Source organism: Suricata suricatta, chromosome 3 (genome assembly GCF_006229205.1).
Source record: "Suricata suricatta isolate VVHF042 chromosome 3, meerkat_22Aug2017_6uvM2_HiC, whole genome shotgun sequence".
Lineage (NCBI taxonomy): Eukaryota > Metazoa > Chordata > Mammalia > Carnivora > Herpestidae > Suricata > Suricata suricatta.
This window is the reverse complement of record NC_043702.1, coordinates 18,728,929-18,745,437: the sequence shown is the minus strand read 5'-3', so window position 1 is coordinate 18,745,437 and position 16,509 is coordinate 18,728,929. Positions and strand designations below refer to the sequence as shown.

Below are 16,509 nucleotides of genomic sequence, written 5' to 3'. Positions count from 1 at the left end.
AATTTGCTGGCCCTGGAGAAACAGGCCAATTCCGGGGCCCTGGCCCTACTCTGCAGCTCACACTACAAGATGCCAGCGTGTGCCTTCCGGGCCAGGGAGCCCCTCCATCCCCTGCACCTCCTAATCCCCCAGATCTGTGCTCATGTGGTCTGGGAGGTGGGGGGGAACAGCAATGCAAAGGGTGGTGTGTCCAGTACGCTCCCCGTTTACACTTAGGGTCAACAAGAACCACTGGGTGCAAACTGTAGGTATCCTTTCCTTCAGGGAGAAAGTAGACCCAAGCCTGCATCTCATTCGGGTTCATAAAAGAAAAGCATTTGGCAAGAGAGCTAAGAAAGCGTTCCCGGAGGCAGGGAGGAAGAGCTCACCTAATTACCACTACCTGATACCTCATCCCTTTTGGCCCCTTCATCGATTCTGACAATGTCAATATTAAGCTCACTCTGCCATGTAATCTACCCCCAGCGGTCCACTGTTTGCAGCAACATCAGGAACTGTAACTGCCAGGCCACTGAGGCTGAGTAAGAAAATGGAAGAATAAATTGTTTAACTAAATCTTTTTCGCAAAGTACAAGTGGAAATGTCTATCGCTGTCTTCCCAGAAGGGGCCAGCTGCTCCTGACCACCCAGTGCTGGCCACACACTCTGGGCTTTTCTGCACCTTCGCTGGTCTTCCTTTTCCTATCAGGACACCCAGGCCAGTCCCAGGTCTGTCTAGCCCCTCTGAGGGCTCTGCAGAAACCTCAACAGGTCAGCATGACCCCAGCTGAGACATGTACCCCTGTTCCTTCTATTGGAGGTGAAGTGTCCCCCACACCCCTCACCAGTACACACACACCCTCCTTCCCTTCTGCCCGTCCACTGCGGCTGCGTTAAGTGCTATTTAGCAGGACCACAAGAAGCCGGAACACAGCGCTGGTTTCAATCTATCAAGGCAGGAAGGGCAAAAGAGAGAGGCAGGCAGAGTTAAGGAGGAAGGTGAAATACAGAGCCAGAGGAGAGGGCTTTTAAGAAGGTGGGGGGAGATGGTTTTGAGGCTCTAAACCTGAGGGGCCACTAGATTCAACTCACAGTTCTAGCAGCCTCCAGGGGCATGACCAGTTCAAGTAAATCCTCTCAAGTGAGGGGCACTGGGCATCCCAGGGCAGAGAGCAGGGGACAGAGGAAGAACCTGCCTGGTTGGGGACATGAGGACAGGAGGAACCTGTCATCAGCATGGGTGACGATGGAGCAGAGGCTAACCTTCAGGGGAAACACAAGTTACAAGCAGCCTAGAGTAGAGAGCTCCTAGCCCCAAGGCCAAGCCAGCCCAAATGTCCTGTTTCATGAGCCATCTCCCTGGCCATCACTCTAGGGAAGCCGAGAAGCCCACAGTCCCTTCAAGACCCCACTTGCTTTGTCTGACTCTGCCTCCTGGCTCTCCCCAGCAGCTGCTCCGAACCCATGCTCCACCCTCGACGTTGAGCCTGATCGCACCAAGAGGCCCTTATTCCACAGCGGCCGTAATCCAGATGTGTGAGCCATGCTTTTGGAAAGCTTGGAGGAAAATCCCCAGCTGACTTGGATGTGGACCTACTCCCTAGGCTCCGGCCAGCAAACCACAGAGGTGTGCATGGTGCTGGAAGCCTGGTACAGGCCAGGATGCAGGGAAGGAGAGATGCATCCATCCTGTACGCTTCAAATAGAATGAAAGAAACATGGGTACAAAGGGGATATGGGCTTAGGGCGGGTGTTTCCCAATTTTGATGCTCATAAGGATCTCCTCCAGGGATTGTTAACAAAAAATGTAGATGGGGCACCTGGGTGGCTCAGTTGGTTAAGCTACTGACTTTGGCTCAGGTCATGATCTCAGGGTCTGTGAGTTCAAGCCCCGCGTCGGGCTCTATGCTGACACCTCAGAGCCTGGAGCCTGCTTCGGATTCTGTGTCTCCCTCTCTCTGCCCCTCCCCTGTTCACACTCTGCCTCTCTCTGTCTCTCAAAAATTAAATAAACATTAAAAAAACTAAACTAAACTAAATACATAAATTGTTTTTTTAAATATAGATTCTGGGGCCCTGCTCCCAAGGATTGTCACTCATGTGTGTGAGGTGAGGCCAAAAAGCAGCATTTTGGCTCTCCCAAGGTTCTGGGGCTCACATGGGTGGATAAGATCTTGAGAAACCCCGATCCTGGTGGTCAGCACTTTGGACTCTGGGATTAAAGATCCTCGCTTCTGTTACTATTGTCTAGTGGGGAAATTTTGCTTATGTAGATGCCAGGACAAATGGCCCCACCATGAAAAAGAAAAGGTGCCAGGCTGGTTGACTGCAAGAAAGAAGTCAGCAACTGCAAGAAAGAGCAACCTCTCCTTGTCCAACCAGTGGACGTGAACGATGTATTAAGGTTTTGAGGATGGGGTCTTTCATGATAAGAAGTCCTCTAGGTCCGCATCCAGCAGAATAACAATTCATTAAAATATATTGCCCGGAGCAGTGATGACCAAGCCACGAGGAAGAAAATCAATGCCGTGTCAATAGGAAGAGGCACCATGCCCACCAGGGACACAGGCAGTGCAGGGACCCTGCAGACCCAAAGGGTATCTCAGCTCCTTAAACATGGGAGGCCATGAGTGTGTCCAAGAAGCATGGGGGCCCCCCAGGTGGCTCAACTGGTTAAGCCTCCAGCTCAGGTTATGATCATGAGCTCACAGTTCATGAGTTTGAGCCCCGTGTCGAGTTCCGCACTGGCAGTGCGGAGTTTGCTTGGGATTCTCTCCCTCTCTCTGTCCTTCTCCTGCTTGTGCGTGCATGCTCTCTAAATAAATAAATAAATAAATTAGAAGTAGGTGAGCTTTGACAAGGGCTGTGGCTCAGCCGAGCAGCAGCCGAGAAAGCAAGTTCTGGATGTGTTAATCTGTTAGGCACAGACACTCCATCAGCCGTGGAGGGAGCCAGGCTGGGGCTAGGACCAGGGCTACTGAGAAGCAACAATGTAAGAGCCAGAGGAGGGGGCTAGGTAGCAGGGAGGCCACAGGGATGTGGTTCTGGGGAGAAGGCAGAGGAGAAGCACCCCTTCCCAGCCCATGCTTGGGCCAGATACACCCAGAAGGATGGTCCCCATCTTAATTGCAAGTCAACTTACATCAACCACTTAACCACACAGAGCCCAGCCTTCTAGCCTGGCCAGTGAGGATTCAAATGCTTACTTGCAGATTTGCTGAGTGACAAGGCTCAGGAGCTCAGCGCCGTAATCTAGGCCTGGCACATCAGCGCACTCTAAATTCTCCTCTCTATTCCGTTGTACCTGTTCTAACAGCTTCCATCACCCACAGAGTAAAGCCCAACCCCCCACTGCTGGACATGCCAGACCTCTTATTATCTGGCCCTTGTCTGCCTTTTGAAGCCTCACCTTCACTGTCCTCCATACCCCCAAATCCACTCAATATTCTTATGCTCTTCCCTCCTCTGGGCTTCACACACACTGTTCCCTCTCCTAAGAGATCCTTCCTCGCTTTTCTTCTGCAAAGCTCCCAACCTCCCTGGAAAACCCCTTTCTCTCCTGAGAGTAACCCCTTCTGTATGGCTGTTGCTCTTTGCAGACAACTCCCAGAATACCAGTCTCCCTACTGCTGCCCATGTTCGTCCCCCCACTTTTTCTCCTTGACAAAAAGCCTTTGTCTCTCCCCGCACATACCCCAGTCCAGTGCCCAGTTCCCAGAAGGTTCCCTTCATGACATGTTCTACGTGAACTTGGATTTTAAGGCATGAGCTGCAGGGCTTATAGGAGAGCTCTACAGAATGCGGTGCCCGACGCACATCATATGTTCCCGAAAGGCTTCTTGCATTATATTAAACAATCCAAAGGCTTGTATATAGTCCTGTCAGCCACTGAGACACTCTTCTTTCCACTGCTGCCCAGGGGCGTGAAAAATCAGAGGTTCAAGGTGGACCCGAGCTCCGCCAAAGGGAAGAGAAAATAGAAAGCACTGCAGCCAAAACATCACACGAGAGGAGTATTCTACATGGTTGGTGGCAATGGCTGGGGCACAGTGGAGGTCCCAGAGCAGCCACAGCCTGACCCGCGGTATCTGTCAAAGGACTCTGCAACCACATTCCAGTCTAGTGCACATTAGTTTTCTTAGGCGAAGGCCCCTTGGGGATATCTGATGGAAGCCTAGACTAAGTTCCCCAAAAATGCACAAACACAAATGTTGCACCTGATTTCGGGGGGTTAACCTCCAAATCTATCTATAAATCTTATGTGTAGGTGTTTGCACCCAACAGGGGGCTGCTTCTGGGGATCCTTCTCTGGCACATGGAATTCTGCGAAGAAAGCCAGGATGCACCCATGAGAGATGGGAGAGCACACCCTGAGGAGGCATGGAGCGGTCTAGCCCAGAGCAGCCCAAGGATTCGCAACCTGCCCGAGGAAGGCCTGGGTGAGGACGGACAGGGGCACACAGAACCTCAGCCCCATGGCTCAGGTGCAACCTGGGGTCCCCCCGAGACCCCTTGGCAACACTGGCAGGATCTCCTGTGCCCCTGTGTGACAGTCTTCGCCTCCACCCACGCTGACCTCCCATCCCACAGCCAGCCGGGCACTGAGGCAGCCCTTTGTTCCTCCCAGCTGCAGAGGTCTCTGGAACAACTCCAGATGGAAACAGGCTTCCTCGGGGACTCTGAAGGTCAGCGGAATTAGGATTGAAGAGGAGTCCCCAGGTCTCCTAAGGGGAAGGACGCAAAGGAGGGAGATGGGAGAAAACAGGCAACAGGTACGGCCCAGGAGACTTGGGTCCACATTGGGAGGTGTCCAGTGCGGAGCACAGGGCCCTGTGGGCAGGCCAGACACGTCCAGGTGTGGCAAACAGACCCTTCTCTTTCTTCTTATGTCACAGCACTCGGAGGGAACCCACTGCATTCTCTGAGACCAGACAAAAGAGCAATGAGACTCTTCTCAAGGTTGCTGTCAATCTTTTCACAGGTGGCTCTGTCCCCTGTAAAAGCGACCTCACCAGAGTCACCCACAAACCCGCCTCTGTGGACCCAGGGAAGGTGGGTGGCCACCTCCATCATTCTGTCGAGACAAGGAAGCAAGCAGGCCCAATGTCCAAGTGGAGCCGGATCTGAATGTCAACCCGTGGGCCTTGAAGACAGAGAAAGTCAGCATTCAAAGAGAAATTGGAAAGAGAGCCCCTCCCATGAGCCGCTCCTGTGTCCTGCTGCTCCAGGAAGTCAGCAGAGCCAAGAGAGCTTTTTAAACATCATGGGGCTTTGAGCTAAAGGGTCTTAGGGGATCAGTTAATCCACTACCCACCCCTCATTTTTCAGGAGACAATGACACTTGGCAGGCCCAGGGGATTTCCCCTCCAAGGTCACCCAGCACAGAGTTCAGTGCTCGTGACGGCCTTCAAGGTGAAGATGGCTGGAGTCTGAGGAGGGCAGGGGACTCCCATCAGGGATGCAGACCGAGAACCTCACAATATAACATACGGGGCTTCCTCGAGTGATGATGACGGATGGGTCCCCAGGCCTTCCTCAGGAAGGACCCGTGGCACATTCACAGATACCATCTTCCTTGAATTCCTCCAGAGAGAGGGAGTAGGGACAGAAAACTCAATCGTGACCTTTATTTCAGACCCGAGAGACCAGGCCCTGGAGATGAGTGACCTTCCGAGGTCACACACCAGCCGCCCTCCTGGGGGACAAATGTGAACTCTCAGGTCCAGCCTCTTGGCTCCAGCCTGGCCTTCAGCTCCCACGCCAGGCACTATAAGCAGAGCCTGGCGCCCCCACTCCCTGCCCTCAGCCTATCCGGGCACCAGATATCACAGGCACTCGGGACAGTAAAAATAGCACCCAGGCCCACAACAGCCGAAGCCCTTCTCTGCCAGGCCAGGCCGTCCGCCTGGACGCTCCGGGATCTCTGGCCAGGAGGATGGTCGAGCCAGTGCAGGCCCTGCCAAAGTTGGGGGAAAGCCATGAATGTGAGCCCACAGGCGGCCAGGAGGGGAGTGGTCAGGACCGGGGGTGCCACAAAGCTCAGACCACAGAATGGGGGCGGGGGCGTCCTGAATAAAACATCCCACAGGGAATGTTTCATGCGCTAACCATGCCTCCACTACATTCCCCCCACCCACCACCCCATTCTCAGCCTCCGTGAGCGAACGAAGCGGGCTCGGACGCTCTGTACCCCCCGCCTCAACTCAGACCTGAGGCCGCAGCTTTTACATGTCCCAGGGCAGCAAATCCAAGAGGGAGGTGGCCAGGTCCACCACGTCCACCTCCAAAGACAGTGCGGTGGGCCAAAGCCCCGCACGGCCCCCCACTCTTCTCTGGTCCAGGTCCGCGGCTGACCCCAGTACAGAAGCCCCCACCCCATCTCCAGGTCCGACAGACAGCGCCACGCAGGGGACACACACAACCGCCCGGCAGACACTTACCCTCTGGGCGGAGAGGGAGAGAGGAGAGGAGAAATAACCCCTCTGATTTGATCTCTGTTCCTTGTGCCTCAAGTTTCAAATAATTCCTCCATGGCTGCAACCCCAGGGCTGTCTGTGTCCCGCTCGGGCTCCGCAGACTGTCAGGGGTGGGCGGGGCCAGGGCCGCCCGCCTGCCCGGTCCACATACACCCCCTCCCTCGGCTCGCTCCCTCTCGCTCTCTCCCCCTTTCGGCCAGCTCTGCTGCCTCGCTCCGGCTTGTAGGAAGCCAGTGGGATAAAACTCTGTCTGTAATTTCAGCCAGCTGGGTCCCCAGGGCTTCACTTATCATCCTGTAGCTATGCGGCTCTTGAATGACATCACAGTGGCTTTCCAAGCCCTCCGCACGGAGCGAGGAGCAGCGGCCAGCAGCCCGGCTCTGGTCAGCCCCGGCCCCAAACCCATCATGGCCCCAGTGCCCAGCGAAGTGGGGAGAGCGAGCCCGGGAGCAGAGAAGCCAGGATGCTCAGGGGGAGAGAGGGAAGGGCCAGAGTTCCTACCAGGGTACGGAGATTTATTTCTCCAAAGTTTTCCACGTTTTTTTTTTTCCATTCTCAGCAAATGAAAGGCAGAACAGATGACAACAATTTTCCAGCTGCTGAACAATAAGGTGGAAATCTTTTTTTTTCCCTCCCTCTCCCCCTCCTTCCCCACAATGGGGCAGAGTCTAGGAGCCAGGACACTTCCTTGGCTTATAAAAGGGGAAGAAGGAAAAAAAAAAAAAAAAGCACAAGCCCCCGTTCTTCCCAGAGGTAAGAAAAGTCCTGAGGAGAGGAACAGAGGTGTCATCCAGGCCGGTCTCTGGGAGGGGGCCAGGAGCCCCAAAGTTAGTTACAGTCTCAGTGCAAAGCTTTAGATTCTGGCCCAACAGTCTTGACGGTCTATGAGGCTAACTTTGGGAAGGCCAGTGGGCATCTAGCCCCAGATATGGACCCACCAAGGCCACCTAAGATGCCTCCAATTGACAAGCTATCAGTATCTGGCATGTTCCAATCTATAAACATCATGAACAGTGGAGGGAATAAGTTTTCAGAATGTCAGTGACACCCACATTCGTCCCCAAGCACCAGATCTGGGACAGAGCCCCTCAGCCAAAACCAAAAGAGCTGCCTGAAAGTCCCCACCACCATCCTGGTGTGCCCTAAGAGCTGCCTGAAGTCCCTGACAGCGGGACACCAATCCTTAACTCTTATTCACATGATGCTGGTGACTTACTTTCACATCAAGGGAATGTCCCAAGCCTCAGCATTGGTAAGAGGTGGCCTGGGGTCTGCAGCCAGGCCAGTGGGGGCTGCGAGACCTATTGTCTCCTTGAGGACCCCAGTTAGTGGGCAACCCCAGAGCGCTTCTGCAGCACCCCACCCAGTGCCCAGACCTTTCACGGGGAGTCTGGCCCTGCAGGCTTGGGAGGGAAAGGCATATGCCTGAGCTGATACCTCAACCCTGGCCCCCTCCCCATTGCCAATATCACTCTCTGGCTGCCTCTTTCTAAGACTACAGGAGGAAAATAAGAGGACCAAATGCCCTGTACCTCGCCCTGCGCTGTCTTACCTGCATCTACGGGGATGGGATGGGAGAGGTCCCCAACCCAGTGACACAGACTTCACAGAAAGCATTATGAATGGGGAGGGGAGAGAAGTGGATTTCCAGGCCTCACTGGGGGCAGGTGAGTTTGGAATTTTCCCACTGCTGGGTTATTGGAAGACCATAATCTGGACATACTACTGCTATTACCTTCCTACCTCCCACAGAGCCTTCTAGAACTAATCAGCAAACCCCAAGCTCCTGAAAGGGTTAAGGGCGCCCAACCCCACGCACGACAGTGTTAACCTGGATTTTACTTGTACAGGATCTTCTTGTTTATCCATACATTTGAATCCCATCAACATCATTTTTATACACTTTGGCAAATTTTAAAATAAACTTCACCTGTATGGCTCAGTTGGTTGAGCGTCTGACTCTTGATTTTGGCTCAGGTCATGATCTCAGGTTTGTGGGATCAAGCCCCACATCTGGCTCCCCACTAAGCATGGAGCCTGCTTGGGATTCTCTCTCTGCCTCTGCCCCTCTCCCCTATTTGTGCACATTCTCTCTTCCTCTCTCTCTCTCGCTCTGTCTCTCAAACTAAATAAATAATTAATTAAAAACCTAATTTAAGTTCAAGTAGTTCTAAGCATCAATATCCATAATATATATAGTGTAAAGTCTATACCTTCTTTTCTAACATGCATTACAACAAATGGACCTAAAATCATTTCATATGGAACTGTCAACCAGGCCAACGTAACCACACTTTGGAAACCACCGCACAACAGTCCCTAGAAGTAACTACCGGAGCCCCGTGACTCTGTGCTACCCCCAGAGACTGGCTGCACCAGGAGCCCTGGAGAGTTTTATAAAAACCCTGAACCCCTGCCCCCACCCCAGACCTTCAGGCAGAATTGTGGGAGGCGGAGCCCAGGAAATCTGAATAGTAAAACATTCCCAGCTGAGAACACTGGGAGAAAACTCAGAAAAACTGGTCCTAGTTGTGCTTAACTGTTTTCAGCTATGGGGAATCTTACTATCTCCCCAAAATGCCCACTTCATTTTTAGATGGCCCTAACAGGTAGATTTAGCACCTTGTTTTTTCCACTAGCTGGCCTTATGGTGCCCAACGGCAAATTTCTGCCACACGAGAGCTCCTCAGATACTAAACATGGTGCAGATGTCCTCTAAGTCTCTCTTGACCGAAAGCCTATCCCCTGAAACCCAACCCAGAGTCCTTGAGGTCGCCATACCATAACCTCCCTTTGCTTGGCTATCTGAGCCCCTGCTTCTGGTGGTTTTATCACTCTGAAGCACAAACCACCCATGTAACTCTGACCTATAAGGAGCCCCATATGCCTAGCACCTCCCACTTTCTGGAAACCACGCCTTTAATAATGAAGCCTCATGTTATACCCAGCCCATCCTGCTCATGTTACTTCAGCATCTGCCTTGAACATGGCAGCTAAGAACATGGCGGCTTAGGGGTCAAGCAGATGCTGGCTTGAATCCAGACACTACCACTTACTAGCTAGGTGCAACCCTGGGCTGATTCCTTAATTTTTCTGAGCTTTGGTTCTTTTACCTGCAAAATGGGTATATTAATATTTTTATCTCAGAGGGTATTGCAAAGACTGATGTCGTGGGTGTACAGCCCTCGGCACAGCACAGAGCACACAGAGATGCTCTAAAGGAGGCAGCCACATATATGCAACCACAGCTATGACACCTGCTGCCCTCTTCCCTAACCCAGCTCCGCCCTGGGCAGCACCTCAGGGACCCTATCGCCCGGGGCCCAGATGCAGTATGCCCGATGCTTAAGCTTCAGGGCATATCACTTGGCCTGGCCATTCCCTGCTCCAAAATCATGGCATCAAATGAAACAGTCCAGACTCTGAGAACATGATGCTGTCGGCTAATAAGTACCAAGGCCGTCCAGCGTGGTGACTGCCAACAGCACGCCAGAAAACGCCACTGCCTCTCCGCCTCCAGAGGTGGCTTCTTCGTAGGGCCGTGAGGAAGGAGGAAGGAGGGGCGGGCCAGACCTTGGCCACCTTCGCACAGATAGCAAAGTGCTTCCTGGAGAACTGGACATGGGTGTGGTAGATCTGGTCTGAAAAAGGATATACTCAGTTTTCACCATGCATTCTATTTGGGGGGGGGACTTTTTTTTCCTTAATAAAAACTGGAATAGCGCTGGAGCAAAAATCTTTCGGGACAGGGGACGGGGGAAGCTGCGCTTGAGAGGTGAAAATTCTGTTCACTCTTCCAAGGCGGCTGGGTGTCTCCGACCCCTGAAACAGCCCTGGGCAGGCGGCTCATGAAATACAAGATCTAGAGCAGGGATGCGACCTGGTGACCTTCTGGGGACCCCAGGTTTGCCACAAGGCCCAGCCGTGGGTAGCCAGCCTGGCTGAGCCCTAGAGTCACAGCATGGTGCTCAGCCCAGAGGACGTCCTGAGCTCATAGCCCCTTCCCCCCTCCACATGCACCCCAAGGTGGCCCACCAGACTCGGGGCACTGCAGTTTCCCACTAGCAGAGACTACCACCCAGGCCCCCAGCCCCCAGAAGGAAATCCTCTCCACCCCCAGAGAAGAGTCAGACACCATGAGGGGGATGCCCCAAAGGGCACTGAGGACCCGGTTATGTAGTCACAACCTCAAAGGACTCTGGGTCTGGCTGCACAAACAGAGTGGAATAGTCGAAGGCAATTCTAGGGCTGAGAAAGACTATCCAAATGCATATCTAACAAATGCTCCATCCCCGGCAGGTCCACGGCTGGGCTGGCTGGGTAAGGTAGGGCCTCTCATTCCCACTGAGGGTTCTCCACGGCTCCCTCGGTCACCTCCCTCAGCCCCCTTCCTTCCCCGGGCTTTCTTTTCATTGCCAGGTGTGGAAGCATCTTCCCCAACCTGGATTTTGTCAGGGGGAGGGGTTGTGGTTTTTTGTTTGTTTGCTCTTTTTCTTAAGGAACAAAATGGCTGAATGTTTTGGTTTCCAAGCAGCCAATCCTGGTACAGAAACAGGAATAGGTTCCAGAGACAAGGGGCTGAGGGGACAGCTAGGCCAGCGGTCCTCCCCAGGGATCACTTAGCTATGTTTGGAAATATTTTGGGTGGTCACATCTAGAAGAAATACCATTGGCATCTGGGGGATAGAGATGCCACTAAACACCTACAACACATGGGTCAGGGCCCAGCAAAAAGCAATCACCCAGTCCAGACTGAGGGTGTGAGAAATGGAGCTCAGGACTATGACCCACTGATTTCCAGTCCCAGCTGGGCCACTAACTCGCCACTTGAACTTGGGCAAGTCATTTCCTTTTCCTGGGCCTCTGTTTCCAAAGTGGTAAAACAAGAGAGAAGACCAAGATGAGCCCTGAACTCTAAAACGTCTGGTCCTACACAGAACCGCAAGAAAGAGAAAGACATGGGCATGCCAAGTGTCAAGGAGTTGAAGGTCAAGTGGGCAATGGAGGAGCACAGGGAGGGACCTGGTGCCTGGGTGGGGGGTGAACTCATGTCCGCATACCTACACAGCACCTCGTCCTGCCTTCCAGCCCAGGGGAGATGCAAGGCAGGGTTGACCGGAAGCTCAGGGACATGGGGGCAGAGCAGGCTCTGGGCGCCCCTCTGTGGCCCCAGCCTCCCAGGATCTCTGAGGCCCCCACCCAGCAAGGCAGCAGACAGGGCCACCCGCAGGATAGTACTCCTGGAGAGGAAGGCAGGGGCCGGTGTGCCAGAGGATGACTCAGGAAGGGAACTGTCAAGTCCCAGGCAGATGTCTGAGTTGGACAAGGGTACCCACACGCCTCTTCCTGCCTCTCCCCACCCTTACAGCCTTCTGGAGAAGGATGGAGGGAAATGAGGAGGGGGCCATGGGACCTGGGGAGCCAGGAAGAATGCAAGAGTGCCACATAAGGGAAACTGCAGGTTATTTCCTGTGTCTGCCCTTCAACGGATGCTCACACATTTGCTTCTGCAAATGCCTTTCAAGGGAGATACTATCATTCCCATCTTCCTGATAAAAGAGACTGAGGCTTGGAAATTGTATCTTGCTCAAGATCACACTGCCAGAGTGACTCTGCAGGGCTCAGGCTCTTTCTGCTTCCCGGAGGGGAGGAAGGAAGGAGAGGGAAGTGCCAAGAGCAAGAGCTGGGAGGATCCACCGGTGGAAAATGACAACCACAATGCGAGTTCAGAACCACCTGCCCCAAAGCCCGCCATCCCAGTGAGTGCCATCAACGTGGTCCCCTGGGGCTTTTATGCATTGACCCTAATGATGTGTCCAGGGCTCAAAGCATTTCTGGAAACTTGTAAGCAACTGTTTCAGGATTGGTTCAAAATTCACAAAAATGAACCCATCTCCGCACTTGAGGGTCAGTCCCCATGCTTGGCCCCCAACAGGCCCATTAAGTACCACATGGAACTACTGCTTCTGAGACTGCCCATGCAGTTTTATCATTAGAGCCCCCATTACCATTGCAGAGTGTGCCGTTTGGGAGAGGTCTATGTGGTCTATGAATGAGTGGTGGGCGTATGCCAAGTGGGGGTATTTGGGGTTCTCTGCATAAGTGGTGAGTATATGCCAAGGAGTCTATGCAACTCCATGCATGAGTGGGTGTGGGTGTGGGTGGCAAACAGGGTTGGGTCTCTGCTTCTTTCCCCAAACAAGTGAAAGGAGGCTCATACAGGCATCCCCGGTAGGGGGTGGTGCTGTGCAATGTGTGCAAGCCCCACCCCCCTGAGCAGGTGTGGGCCGGAAGTTAGCACTCCCTGCTGCAGAGGGACAAGCAGGAAGTGACTCTCCTGACCCCCAGAAGCTCCAACACCACAGGGCACGGGCCTGGACAGGACATGGGAGGCAGGGCACCACCCCAGGGCTTCTTCCTCTCCTTGTGTCACATAAAGCGCACCTGCCTGGTTCTGGAAATGTCTCCAGTCGTTTCCAGACAGAGGGGGGCAGGGAGGCAGGAAGGGAGGAGAAAAGATCCGAGCAGCTTTGAGCTTTCATATCAAAATCTGATCTCACTGCCCCTGGAGAAGAACAGACATCAAAGAACACTTGGCTGCTGACAATCTTAAAGCTGTCAGCGCAGCCCAGGGCGAAGTCTCCGGCTCGCACCAGGGCATTGACAGGCTGTAAGGATGTGAAGACTTGGTCCGTCATGGAGAAGAAGGGCAGTCAGAGCTCCTGGTGCCCCCACCACTGACAGCTCTCCAGCTGCTTCCCAGATCAAGGGGGCCCCGCCTGTGGCCTGGATAAAGCGCCTGGATGGTGGACAGGCTCTGGCCCTGGAGGGTGGGAACAACAGTCCAGCGGCTCTGCATCTGAGGCCCGATGCCCCATATCCCTACTGGAGAGTCCTGTACTTGCAAATAATGCTTGAGCACAGAAAGGCTGGGGGGGGGCGCGGGGAGAAGAAAGGGAGTTTGGGGTAAGACTCCAGGGTCCCTCATGCACTCAGAACCTCGTGGGGGCTTTGTCCGAGCGCTCTAGAAGCTGCCTTGTTCCCCCACACCCATGCCCCATGGTCACACACCCCCTCTAGACAGATGTGTGGTGTGGAAGGAATCCCAAAGAAAATCCAGTCCAGCCACCCGTTCCCCTTTCTCATTTCCCTCAAGGGCAAGTCTGTTCTCCTGGAGGTCGGACCTCTACCTGTCCTGGTGCAGCTAAAACCCACTCTCTCCACCTCAGTCCCCATGTTCCCAACTGGCCACTGCACAACACAACACACAGCCCTAGAGAAAGGCCGTCCGGCAGCAATAGCACTAGACTGGGAGTCAAGGGGCCAGAGTCCTAAAGAGTGATCCTACATGGGCCTCCGTGTACTCCTCTGCGCAATGAACTCCTGGCCAAATTGAGGTGCTCAAAGATCCAACTCGGCCAGGTACTGTGCCCGATTCTCCCCTCCTGCTTGGTCCTGCCTCGGTAGCTCTGGGCTCCACACTCCTCCAAGCCTATTTCTGCGGCAGCCACAGAGCCCCTGGGGGCTAGGACAGAAACAGGGACTTACAGGAAATCTAGAAATACACGCCAAGCTGCAGAGATTCTGAGGGCCATGCTGGGCAATAAAGAGGCTGATTTATTTTCATCAGTGAAATGTCGAAACCCAATCCCTGGAGCAAGCTGACCCAGCAGACGGCAGACAGGAGCCCCCCGCCTGGAGCAGAATTAGCTGGACCGCAGCCTGCCAGGTCTCACCACCGGGGCTGATGATGGGAGGGGACAGAAGGGGAGGCCAGCCAGTCCCTTGGGCTGGCCTCTCCTCACCCTGCTACTGGCCTGGAAGGGTCTCCAAGATGCAGGTGCAACAGTGGCCCGGCCAGGCAAACAGACTTTCCGTTTTAACTCAGCCCCCTTTTTTCAGGAGTCTCAAACCCCAGTCCACATGACTGCTTGCATCAGGCAGGGGGTAGGGGGCAAGGGGGCAGAGCTCCTCAAGACCATTGCCCTTGTGAAGCCATGGTGAGAAATGGCAGGCATTGGAACCCAGCTCTACCTACCTGGCTGTGCACACACTGGTAGGTTGCTTAACCTGTCTGCACCTGTTTGCTCATCTATGAAATAGGAACAAGAATACCCAGCCAACGGGAGGGTCATGAAGAGTAAAGGAAATAATGGGTGCCTAATAGCGTCTCAAGTAGGGAAGGTATGTAAAGAAGGGAGAGGTGGATTTTCCTCCTCGTCCCTAACCAAACTGCTGGTGGGGAATGCCAACGAACACAGCCCGTATAGAGGCCAAGCCGGCACTTTCAAAATTATATATGCATATATTCTTCACCCAGCAATCCATCACACTTCTGCAGTTAGAACTGTAAAAATAAAAATGGTGCATGTACAAGCTTATTCACTGCAGCATTTTTGATAATAGCAAAAGACTGGAAACAAATGTCCATGTTACTTAAATACAGCTAAATAAAATACTAGTTAAATAACGCATAGTACACGCATACAGTGGAATCATATGCATCTGAGAAAAGATATAAAGGCTCTTTACATCCTACTACGGAAGGGTTCCCATGATGCATCACTAGATGAAAAAGCTTATGATATAAACCAAATTCTTGCAGTGGCTACCAGACTCCAAATGATCTCGACCCCACCACCTCTGACCATGGGTGTGACTCACCCATGGGAATGGAGCCTGGTGTTCGGACGATGCCAGGGAAAAGGTTCAGACACCTTCGCCCGGTTCAGTGTGGTGGGCAGCACACTGGAACTGCAGCCAGAGGCCCAGGTTCCAAGTCCAGTTCAATGACTGGGATAGTCAAAAACTGAACTGACTTGCACTCAGAGGAGCATTCTAGAGTACCACGCAAGGTCAGGTAGTGGCATCAGTAACAACAAATACGAATTGCCGACTTATTATGTCTAGGCACAGAGCTAGATGCCCACAGAATATCTCAGTAAATTCTCAGCCCCACAGGAGAGGTACTATCCGTATCCCCATTTTACAAGTGAGAACACTGAGGCTCAGAAAGGCTAACTGATTTGTCCAAGGTCAACAGAAGGAAAGAAGGGCTCATCTGCTGAGGGATTTTGTGCTATCTTTTCTCTGAATCTCCTGGACTGTTCTCCCCTCCTGGACTCCGGGATGTGGTGGCTCCCTCAATGCTCCCCCCTTCTACCTCAGCCCTCTCCAACATTCCCTCCTTCACCAGGCCCAGCATCCCACTAGTGTCCCAGCCACCTGCCTCAGGGCCAGAGCAGTGATGAGAGGGAAGGTCAGTCAGATTTGACTGCTTTTCTTTCCCTCCACCGGCTAGGCTTTGAGCCATGTTGTTATGCCATTTCTAGATTTGAAAACAACTCTGCCTTCAATGCCACATACCCCTCCCAGATCCAGTACAAACACAGCCACTCTACAGAGCCATTCGGTTCTGAGCACCACCGCCCCCCAGAAGCTGCTGCTCTCCTGAGAAGCCGGGGCCCCTGGCCGAGATCCTTCTCTGTCCGGCTGTGGGACACAGTGGCCGGTACCGCACCCCCCCCTCCAGCCCTCATCTGCAGGGAACCTCAGGGCACTCAGGGCATGCTGTTCCACAGCCCAGGGCCAGCTCAGCACCTGCCACCTAGGAGGTGATCTCTACGTACCTTGGTAAAGAAAGGAGACAGAAATGGAAGGAAGAGAAAGAAGAAGGGAGAGAAAGAAAGAGGGATGATGCTGAAAAGTAGCTGCAGCTGTAGGAAAAAATATTTGATTCATGGGAGCTTAAGTTTCTTTTCTTGGACACGGTCAGAGTCGGTATCTTGGGGTCTCGCCGGGTCCAGCTACCTCGCGCTTGTCTACAGGTCTGGCAGGAGAGGACGAGGGGAGGGTGGCTGACAAGGGCTGAGCTCTCGCCCTGCCTGGAGCTTGATATTTGAGCGCAGCAGGAGGGCAGACGTGCGGTGCAGGCCACTGGCCGGGAGCCCTGGTCTGCTCTGAGAGTGGCTCCGGCCCCCAACCTCTACCCGATGGCAGAGATTACAGAGGACCGAAATCACATTCACCCAGGAGGGTATTGGTTTACTGAATG

At 53.5% G+C, this 16,509-nt stretch overlaps 1 protein-coding gene and 1 long non-coding RNA gene across 13 annotated transcripts in view; one reads left to right on the top strand and one right to left on the bottom strand.

The window, feature by feature from the left end:
* The window catches only part of TNS1 (tensin 1), a 184,503-nt gene that overhangs the window by 48,065 nt on the left and 119,929 nt on the right, over positions 1 to 16,509 (bottom strand). The gene's annotated exons all lie outside the window — the stretch shown is intronic.
* On the top strand, positions 6,821 to 8,390 carry LOC115287445. Its single transcript, XR_003906480.1, has 3 exons — positions 6,821 to 6,960; positions 7,950 to 8,122; positions 8,208 to 8,390. It is a non-coding gene; the product is annotated as an uncharacterized LOC115287445 (long non-coding RNA).